The sequence below is a fragment of the Panulirus ornatus genome, chromosome 45 (genome assembly GCF_036320965.1).
Source record: "Panulirus ornatus isolate Po-2019 chromosome 45, ASM3632096v1, whole genome shotgun sequence".
Classification (NCBI taxonomy): domain Eukaryota; kingdom Metazoa; phylum Arthropoda; class Malacostraca; order Decapoda; family Palinuridae; genus Panulirus; species Panulirus ornatus.
Genome location: NC_092268.1, coordinates 5,755,629 through 5,766,965, shown reverse-complemented (window position 1 = coordinate 5,766,965; position 11,337 = coordinate 5,755,629). Strand labels below are relative to the sequence as shown.

Here is an 11,337-nt window from a genome sequence, read left to right as displayed (position 1 = left end):
ACACGCAAATATACATACCTACACAGCTTTCCATGGTTTACCCCAGGACGCTTCACATGCCTTGATTCATCCACTGACAAGCACGTCAACCCCGGTATACCACATCGCTCCAATTCACTCTATTCCTTGCCCTCCTTTCACCCTCCTGCATGTTCAGGCCCCGATCACACAAAATCTTTTTCACTCCATCTTTCCACCTCCAATTTGGTCTCCCTCTTCTCCTCGTTCCCTCCACCTCCGACACATATTCCTCTTGGTCATCTTTCCTCACTCATTCTCTCCATGTGACCAAAAACCCTTTCAAAACACCCTCTTCTGCTCTCTCAACCACGCTCTTTTTATTTCCACACATCTCTCTTACCCTTACGTTACTTACTCGATCAAACCACCTCACACCACACATTGTCCTCAAACATCTCATTTCCAGCAATCCATCCTCCTGCGCACAACTCTATCCATAGTCCACGCCTCGCAACCATACAACATTGTTGGAACCACTATTCCTTCAAACATACCATTTTTGCTTTCCGAGATAATGTTCTCGACTTCCACACATTCTTCAAGGCCCCCAGAGATTTTTCGCCCCCTCCCCCACCCTATGATCCACTTCCGCTTCCATGGTTCCATCCGCTGCCAGATCCACTCCCAGATATCTAAAACACTTCACTTCCTCCAGTTTTTCTCCATTCAAACTTACCTCCAATTGACTTGACCCTCAACCCTACTGTACCTAATAACCTTGCTCTTATTCACATTTACTCTTAACTTTCTTCTTCCACACACTTTACCAAACTCAGTCACCAGCTTCTGCAGTTTCTCACATGAATCAGCCACCAGCGCTGTATCATCAGCGAACAACAACTGACTCACTTCCCAAGCTCTCTCATCCCCAACAGACTTCAGACTTGCCCCTCTTTCCAAAACTCTTGCATTTACCTCCCTAACAACCCCATCCATAAACAAATTAAACAACCATGGAGACATCACACACCCCTGCCGCAAACCTACATTCACTGAGAACCAATCACTTTCCTCTCTTCTTACACGTATTATTGTAAATGTCGTGTAAGTAGTAGTAGTGGGAAAAGTTACGAGGTAATATCCATGTAGCCTAGGATGGTAGTTACGAGGTAATAGCCTAGGATGGTAGTTACGAGGGAATAGCCACTGTAGCCTAGGATGGTAGTTACGAGGTAATAGCCATGTAGCCTAGGATGGTAGTTACGAGGGAATAGCCACTGTAGCCTAGGATGGTAGTTACGAGGTAATAGCCATGTAGCCTAGGATGGTAGTTACGAGGTAATAGCCTCTGTAGCCTAGGATGGTAGTTACGAGGTAATAGCCTCTGTAGCCTGGGATGGTAGTTACGAGGTAATAGCCACTGTAGCCTAGGATGGTAGTTACGAGGTAATAGCCTCTGTAGCCTAGGATGGTAGTTACGAGGTAATAGCCACTGTAGCCTAGGATGGTAGTTACGAGGTAATAGCCTCTGTAGCCTAGGATGGTAGTTACGAGGTAATAGCCTCTGTAGCCTAGGATGGTAGTTACGAGGTAATAGCCATGTAGCCTAGGATGGTAGTTACGAGGTAATAGCCTCTGTAGCCTAGGATGGTAGTTACGAGGTAATAGCCTCTGTAGCCTAGGATGGTAGTTACGAGGTAATAGCCTCTGTAGCCTAGGATGGTAGTTACGAGGTAATAGCCTCTGTAGCCTAGGATGGTAGTTACGAGGTAATAGCCTCTGTAGCCTAGGATGGTAGTTACGAGGTAATAGCCTCTGTAGCCTAGGATGGTAGTTACGAGGTAATAGCCACTGTAGCCTAGGATGGTAGTTACGAGGTAATAGCCTTTATCCACCTATCCTAGCCTTCTTCCACCTATCCTAGGAGGTAGTTTACGGGCTAATAGCCTTCCTCCCACCTATCCTAGCCTTCTTCCACCTATCCTAGGAGGTAGTTTACGGGCTAATAGCCTTCCTCCCACCTATCCTAGCCTTCTTCCACCTATCCTAGGAGGTAGTTTACGGGCTAATAGCCTTGCTAGGGACGACACCTGTGGCTTGGGTAGGTGGGTGGTGGTAGAGTGTAGGTGGGAGGGAGTTCGCTCTACGCTGGACCCCTCACCCACGTACAGGGGTCCCGCCATGTTGTCACAGTGGGAGCGATTAGATAATGACTTGGATACGTCTCGATAAATTGATTTATAGATAAATATAGTTACTGAAGGATGTCGGTTCGTAATGGTGGTATGAGGAAAGGGGGGGGGGGATGGGGATAGATGTGGGAAGGGGAGGGGGGGTTAGTGGGGTGGGAAGGGGAAAGGAAGAGATTTGGCAACACCGCAGGGTCGGGGCGCCCCCCCCCTCCCCCGTAAGTTCACTGCCTTACACAACAGAGTCTCTCTCTCTCTCTCTCTCTCTCTCTCTCTCTCTCTCTCTCTCTCTCTCTCTCTCTCTCTCTCTCTCTCTCTCGAACCTAGATGTTGTTGTGGGGGTGTGGGTGTGGGTGGAGGGAGGGTGTGGGTGTGGAAGTAGCTAACGCTGGTGATCCAGCTTATGTCATTTGGATAACGGTGTGGGGTGTGGTGTGGGTGTGGGGCGGTGTGGGGTGGGATGGTGTGGGTGTGGTGTGGGGTGTGGTGGGGTGGTGTGGGGTGTGGTGTGGTGTGGTGTGGTGTGGGGTGTGGTGTGGGTGGTGGGGTTGGTGTGGGGTGGGATGTGTGGGTGGTGGTGGGGTGGTGTGGGGTGTGGTGTGGTGTGGTTGTGGGGGGGTGTGGTGGTGTGGTGTGGGGTGGGTGGGTGTGGGATGGGGGGTGTGGTGTGGTGGGGGGTGTGTGTGGGGTGTGGGGTGGTGTGGGGTGTGTGTGGTGGTGTGGTGTGGGTGTGGTGTGGGTGTGGTGTGGTGTGGTGTGGGGGGGTGTGGTGTGGTGTGGGGTGGGTGGGTGTGGGATGGGGGGTGTGGTGTGGTGGGGGGTGTGTGGTGGTGGTGTGGTGTGGGTGTGGTGTGGGGTGGTGTGGGTGTGGTGGTGGGGTGGGGCGGTGTGGGGTGGGATGGTGTGGGTATGGGGTGATGTGGGGTCTGGGGTGTGGTGTGGGGTGGGGGTCTGGGGCGGTGTGGTGTGGTGTGGGGTGGGGGTCTGGGGCGGTGTGGTGTGGTGTGGGGTGTGGTGTGGTGTGATGTGGGGTGTGGGGTCTGGGGTGGGGTGTGGTGTGGGGTGATGTGGGGTCTGGGGTGTGGTGTGGGGTGGGGTCTGGGGCGTGTGGTGTGGTGGTGGTGCGTGGGGGGGTGTGGTGTGTGGGGGGGTGTGGTGTGTGGGGGGTGTGGTGTGTGGGGGTGTGTGTGGGTGTTGGAAGCTACGTGCGTTTGACTGTTGTCAACATTCCGTTAACGGCGGGAGATGGAAGGTACAATATACAGAAGGTACGTTCTGTTCACGGCGTGGATTGTACCGTTGTTCAGGGCTGGCTCTGTTAACGGTGAGCAGTGATGCCGTTGGGAGGTTCTGTTAAACGGTCCGTTGAATGAGGGGTTACGTTCTGTTAACGGCAAGACTGAGATATGATTTTGGGTTATTTCTCTTCTCTCTCTCTCTCTCTCTCTCTCTCTCTCTCTCTCTCTCTCTCTCTCTCTCTCATAGATATATAGAGATATAGAGCCCAGTCTCTTGAGGGCGTAGAAAGTGAAGCTGATAATAGATAGATAGATAGATAAATAGACATCTCGTGTTGGATAAGATAAGACACATTATCTAAACGTGATCTCATGAGGAGAGCTTTCCAATATATCTTTATCATATGTTATACTTCTCCTTCAGTTACAATTACAATTACAATTAGATGGGAGTATGATGAGTTTAGAAATACGACCCCACGAAAATAGGTGGGACAGGGATTGGAACGTAAAAGCTAGTATGGGTGGGTTTGGATAAGACTCGAACCCAGGAACTCTAGAAGAGGAATTGAAGATGCAGTGGGAGGGGTTTAATTATTTAGTCTTCAAGAATGATCTAGCAAGACAGCAAGCAATGAAACGAAAACAACAAATACATTTGCACAGAAAGATTGGAAGACTATGTTCTTTGAACACGACGGTATACGACCCTTGAACACGACGGTATACGACCCTTGAACACGACGGTTTACGACCCTTGAACACGACGGTATACGACCCTTGAACACGACGGTATACGACCCTTGAACACGACGGTATACGACCCTTGAACACGACGGTATACGACCCTTGAACACGACGGTATACGACCCTTGGTTAGCATGGCTTGCCCTTTGATTTCACCTTAGTGTTGTACAATCTACTTAATATTAATCCTTGAAAAAAAAACAAGTTTAGCCTTAAAATATTCTATCCTAGCCTAGCGTAGCAATATTCTATCCTAGCCTAGCGTAGCAATATTCTATCCTAGCCCAGCATAGCAATATTCTATCCTAGCCCAGCGTAGCAGTATTCTACCCTATCCTAGCGTAGCAATATTCTATCCTAGCCTAGCGTAGCAATATTCTATCCTAGCCCAGCGTAGCAATATTCTATCCTAGCCCAGCGTAGCAATATTCTATCCTAGCCCAGCGTAGCAGTATTCTACCCTATCCTAGCGTAGCAATATTCTATCCTAGCCTAGCGTAGCAATATTCTATCCTAGCCCAGCGTAGCAATATTCTATCCTAGCCCAGCGTAGCAATATTCTATCCTAGCCCAGCGTAGCAGTATTCTACCCTATCCTAGCGTAGCAATATTCTACCCTAGCCTAGCGTAGCAATATTCTATCCTAGCCCAGCGTAGCAATATTCTATCCTAGCCCAGCGTAGCAACATTCAACCCTATCCTAGCGTAGCAATATTCTATCCTAGCCTAGCGTAGCAATATTCTATCCTAGCCCAGCGTAGCAATATTCTATCCTAGCCCAGCGTAGCAATATTCTACCCTATCCTAGCGTAGCAATATTCTGTCCTAGCCTAGCGTAGCAATATTCTATCCTAGCCCAGCGTAGCAATATTCTATCCTAGCCTAGCGTAGCAATATTCTATCCTAGCCTAGCGTAGTAATATTCTACCCTAGCCTAACGTAGTAATATTCTACTCTAGCCTAGCGTAGTAATATTCTACCCTAGCCTAGCGTAGTAATATTCTACCCTAGCCTAGCGTAGCAATATTCTACCCTAGCCTAGCGTAGCAATATTCTACCCTAGCCTAGCGTAGCAATATTCTACCCTAGCCTGGCGTAGCAATATTCTACCCTAGCCTAGCGTAGTAATATTCTACCCTAGCCTAGCGTAGTAATATTCTACCCTAGCCTAGCGTAGCAATATTCTACCCTAGCCTAGCGTAGCAATATTCTACCCTAGCCTAGTGTAGCAATATTCTACCCTAGCCTAGCGTAGCAATATTCTATCCTAGCCTAGCTAGCAATATTCTACCCTAGCCTAGCGTAGCAATATTCTACCCTAGCCTAGCGTAGTAATATTCTACCCTAGCCTAGCGTAGCAATATTCTACCCTAGCCTAGCGTAGTAATATTCTACCCTAGCCTAGCGTAGCAATATTCTACCCTAGCCTAGCGTAGCAATATTCTACCCTAGCCTAGCGTAGCAATATTCTACCCTAGCCTAGCGTAGCAATATTCTACCCTAGCCTAGCGTAGTAATATTCTACCCTAGCCTAGCGTAGCAATATTCTACCCTAGCCTGGCGTAGTAATATTCTACCCTAGCCTAGCGTAGCAATATTCTACCCTAGCCTAGCGTAGCAATATTCTACCCTAGCCTAGCGTAGCAATTTTCTACCCTAGCCTAGCGTAGTAATATTCTACTCTAGCCTAGCGTAGCAATATTCTACCCTAGCCTGGCGTAGTAATATTCTACCCTAGCCTAGCGTAGCAATATTCTACCCTAGCCTAGCGTAGCAATATTCTACCCTAGCCTAGCGTAGCAATATTCTACCCTAGCCTAGCGTAGTAATATTCTACTCTAGCCTAGCGTAGCAATATTCTACCCTAGCCTAGCGTAGTAATATTCTACCCTAGCCTGGCGTAGTAATATTCTACCCTAGCCTAGCGTAGCAATATTCTACCCTAGCCTAGCGTAGTAATATTCTACCCTAGCCTAGCGTAGTAATATTCTACCCTAGCCTGGCGTAGTAATATTCTACTCTAGCCTAGCGTAGCAATATTCTACCCTAGCCTAGCGTAGTAATATTCTACCCTAGCCTGGCGTAGTAATATTCTACCCTAGCCTTGCCTAGCCTAGCCTAACACACACACACACACACACACACAGCTTCAGGAGGTCTGAAGTGGTTTCATTGTCTTGTCTGAAGTACGCAGATGATGGGGTCGGGTGTGGGGGGCCCGCCCGCGGCGGGGTAATGGGGGGGTGTGGGTGTGGGGGGGGGGAAGCGAGCACCGTCTGTGATTGGCCGAGCCGCGGGTGTGTCCCAGGATCCCGGTCGGTGATTGGCTGTGGCCGGGGCCCGCGGCCTGTTTATCCCCCTTCCCCCCCATCTCTCTCCCCACCACATCTCCTCCTCTCCCCCATCACCAACCCCCCATTCCCCAGCATTTATCGTTCAACCCCTGACCTTCCATCTGGACACACACACACACACACACACACACACACCTTTACTAGCATCCCAAATCCCCTTCCCCTTCCCCAACTTACGTCAGAGAGAGGTTTTCACCATCTCCCCTTCCCTTCCCCTTCCCCTCAGACAAGCAACCATTTAAGCCTCCCCTTCCTCAACAACACACAACAGCTGTATTATGCAAGTCAATACAGCAACATATGTGTTCACGACGCTGTGGGGTTGAGTTCCATGTTTGCTTCATAATGGAACAATGTTTATATGGAACAATGTTTATATGGAACAATGTGTATATGGAACAATGTATATATGGAACAATGTTTATATGGAACAATGTATATATGGAACAATGTGTATATGGAACAATGTGTATATGGAACAATGTTTATATGGAACAATGTTTATATGGAACAATGTATATATGGAACAATGTATATATGGAACAATGTATATATGGAACAATGTTTATATGGAACAATGTATATATGGAACAATGTTTATATGGAACAATGTTTATATGGAACAATGTGTATATGGAACAATGTATATATGGAACAATGTTTATATGGAACAATGTATATGGAACAATGTTTATATGGAACAATGTTTATATGGAACAATGTGTATATGGAACAATGTATATATGGAACAATGTTTATATGGAACAATGTTTATATGGAACAATGTTTATATGGAACAATGTGTATATGGAACAATGTTTATATGGAACAATGTTTATATGGAACAATGTATATATGGAACAATGTTTATATGGAACAATGTTTATATGGAACAATGTATATATGGAACAATGTATATATGGAACAATGTATATATGGAACAATGTTTATATGGAACAATGTGTATATGGAACAATGTATATATGGAACAATGTATATATGGAACAATGTTTATATGGAACAATGTTTATATGGAACAATGTATATATGGAACAATGTATATATGGAACAATGTTTATATGGAACAATGTATATAGTACACACGTGTAAGCTTTACCCTCCTGTACAGGACATAGAAATGTGTACATGAATCATAATATAAAGATGAGTTATATATACATATGAACAAAATTGATCCCTTTTAAATATATATATATATATATATATATATATATATATATATATATGGGGAGTGACGTAGGAATCATGGGGAGTGACGTAGGAATCATGGGGAGTGACGTAGGAATCGTGGGGAGTGACTTGTTGATCATGAGGAGTGACGTAGAATGATGGCGAGTGACGTAGGAATCATGGGGAGTGACGTAGGAATCGTGGGGAGTGACTTGTTGATCATGGGGAGTGACGTAGAATGATGGGGAGTGACGTAGGAATCATGGGGAGTGACGTAGGAATCGTGGGGAGTGACTTGTTGATCATGGGGAGTGACGTAGAATGATGGCGAGTGACGTAGGAATCATAGGGAGTGACGTTTGGAATCGTGGGGAGTGACTTGTTGATCGTGGGGAGTGACGTAGAATGATGGGGAGTGACGTAGGAATCATGGGGAGTGACGTAGGAATCGTGGGGAGTGACTTGTTGATCATGGGGAGTGACGTAGAATGATGGGGAGTGACGTAGGAATCATGGGGAGTGACGTAGGAATCGTGGGGAGTGACTTGTTGATCGTGGGGAGTGACGTAGAATGATGGGGAGTGACGTAGGAATCATGGGGAGTGACGTAGGAATCGTGGGGAGTGACTTGTTGATCATGGGGAGTGACGTAGAATGATGGGGAGTGACGTAGGAATCATGGGGAGTGACGTAGGAATCGTGGGGAGTGACTTGTTGATCGTGGGGAGTGACGTAGAATGATGGCGAGTGACGTAGGAATCATGGGGAGTGACGTAGGAATCGTGGGGAGTGACTTGTTGATCGTGGGGAGTGACGTAGAATGATGGGGAGTGACGTAGGAATCATGGGGAGTGACGTAGGAATCGTGGGGAGTGACTTGTTGATCATGGGGAGTGACGTAGAATGATGGGGAGTGACGTAGGAATCATGGGGAGTGACGTAGGAATCGTGGGGAGTGACGTGTTGATCTGGGGGAGTGACGTAGAATGATGGCGAGTGACGTAGGAATCATGGGAGTGACGTAGGAATCGTGGGGAGTGACTTGTTGATCGTGGGGAGTGACGTAGAATGATGGGGAGTGACGTAGGAATCATGGGGAGTGACGTAGGAATCGTGGGGAGTGACGTAGAATGATGGGGAGTGACGTAGGAATCATGGGGAGTGACGTAGGAATCGTGGGGAGTGACTTGTTGATCGTGGGGAGTGACGTAGAATGATGGGGAGTGACGTAGGAATCATGGGGAGTGACGTAGGAATCGTGGGGAGTGACTTGTGATCATGGGGAGTGACGTAGAATGATGGCGAGTGACGTAGGAATCATGGGGATGACGTAGGAATCGTGGGGAGTGACTTGTTGATCATGGGGAGTGACGTAGAATGATGGGAGTGACGTAGGAATCATGGGGAGTGACGTAGGAATCGTGGGGAGTGACTTGGTGATCATGGGAGAGTGACGTAGAATGATGGGAGTGACGTAGGAATCATGGGGAGTGACGTAGGAATCGTGGGGAGTGATCGTAGTAAATGATGGGGAGTGACGTAGGAATCATGGGGAGTGACGTAGGAATCGTGGGGAGTGACTTGTTGATCATGGGGAGTGACTAGAATGATGGGGAGTGACGTAGGAATCATGGGAGTGACTTGTTGATCGTGGGGAGTGACGTAGGAATCGTGGGGAGTGATTTGATGATCGTGGGGAGTGACGTAGGAAGCGTGGGGAGTGATTTGTTGATCGTGGGGAGTGACGTAGGAATCGTGGGGAGTGATGTAGGAATCTGGGGAGTGACGTAGGAAGCGTGGGGAGTGATTTGTTGATCTGGGGAGTGACTAGAATGTGGGGAGTGACGTAGGAAGCTGGGGAGTGACGTAGGAAGTCGTGGGGAGTGATTGTTGATCTGGGGAGTGACGTAGAATGATGGGGAGTGATGTGAATCATGGGAGTGACGTAGGAATCGTGGGGAGTGACTTGTTGATCGTGGGGAGTGATGTTGGAAGCGTGGGGAGTGACGTAGGAAGCGTGGGGTTGAGGGGGAGAATCGTGCGGGGGTGACGAATGCATCATGGGGGGTGACGTAGTCTGAATTATGAGGTCGCCAGTTAGGCCAGAATCGTCATAGTCAAGGATTCTCCCCATGTTAGGAGGTTTATCTCCCTACCGTACTGGAAGGTTTATCTCCCCACCGTACAGGAAGGTTTATCTCCCCACCTTACTCTAAGGGTTACCTCCCCACTGAACTGGAAGGTTTACCTCCCCACTGAACTGGAAGGTTTACCTCCCCACCATGCTGGAAGGTTTATCTCCCCACTGAACTGGAAGGTTTACCTCCCCACCATGCTGGAAGGTTTATCTCCCCACTGGACTTGAATGTTTACCTCCCCACTGTACTGGAGGGTTTACCTCCCCACCATGCTGGAAGGTTTATCTCCCCACTGGACTTGAATGTTTACCTCCCCACTGTACTGGAGGTTTACCTCCCCACCATGCTGGAAAGTTTATCTCCCTACCTTACTGGAAAGCATGTCTCCCCACCGTATTGGAAAGCTTATCTCCCCACCATACTGGAAATTTAGTTCCCCACTGGAAAGTCCTTGGGACACTGAGGAATTCCTTTGAAATGTAGATTTCCGAGAAGGAAGTATGTATGGAGAACTGTGGTTGAGGGGGGGGCGTCACCCACAGGATTGTGGGGTCCATATTCCTCATGACGGCTGGGTGTTGAGGCAGGCTCGCGGGGGCTGCTTCCTTGACTGATGCCCTTGCTAATTGCAAGCTGTGTCGGCCAAGGCCACACATGTACAGGAAGGAATCTCCCACGAGTGTGTTCATTTGGTATCATACACACACACTTTCACACACACACACACACACACACTCTACGCTGTACCTTCTGTCCATCTTATGCATGCTGTAGACTTATGATCCTGTTGTAGTGTGTTAGATTGTGAGTTGCTGCCATGTGTCATAATGATAGTGCCACCATGTGACATCAAAAGTTTACGGCTATTTACATCCCAAGTTTTTATACCGCTGAATAGCAGCATTTGGCGACGTCCTTCTGCTGTACACATAAGTATACATGGTCATCCACCCCAGGGATGTGTGATCTTAAAAGTTATCACCAACACCTGGGGAAGGTGTTCAGAATTTTTCGCCTTCGTTTTATCTTGACGTTGATGGCTTCAACGACCCTGGCAGTAGTAAAGCCACAAACCCCCCCCCCCAAATAACCAAGCCCCCTTCCCCTTACTTGGCCCACATCAGGAGTGCCATTCTTGAAGACAGTATCTGACACGGCCATACCTGGCACCTTTGGCCTTCACCTGCTTTCTGGCGTCATGTGATGGTTGTGTAAGGTGGGTTGGTGCCCTGAGGGCTCGGTAGCTTAATGCCCCTCCTCTTGCAGACTGCTGGGTGTGTGTCTGTATGCATGGTATGTTTATCTCGGTTTCGGGGGGGAGTGGGGGCATCAGTCAGAGGAACGTTACATTCATTTGTACTTCCTGCTGCAATGAGGTTTGGTGTAGAGAAAGATGGGTTAAGTGTTGTGTCAGGTTGAAGGATGCAGGGATAGGCTGAGGGTTCTAGGGATTGGCTGGATAGTGTGGTGGTTGATTGTGTGTCATGGAGAATGGATTAGAGTACTTAGATGGTGCTTG

General features: G+C 48.0%; 1 protein-coding gene across 1 annotated transcript in view; it reads left to right on the top strand.

Annotated features, from left to right (window-relative positions):
* Positions 1-11,337, top strand: part of LOC139762876 (uncharacterized) — a 174,832-nt gene that overhangs the window by 138,630 nt on the left and 24,865 nt on the right. The gene's annotated exons all lie outside the window — the stretch shown is intronic.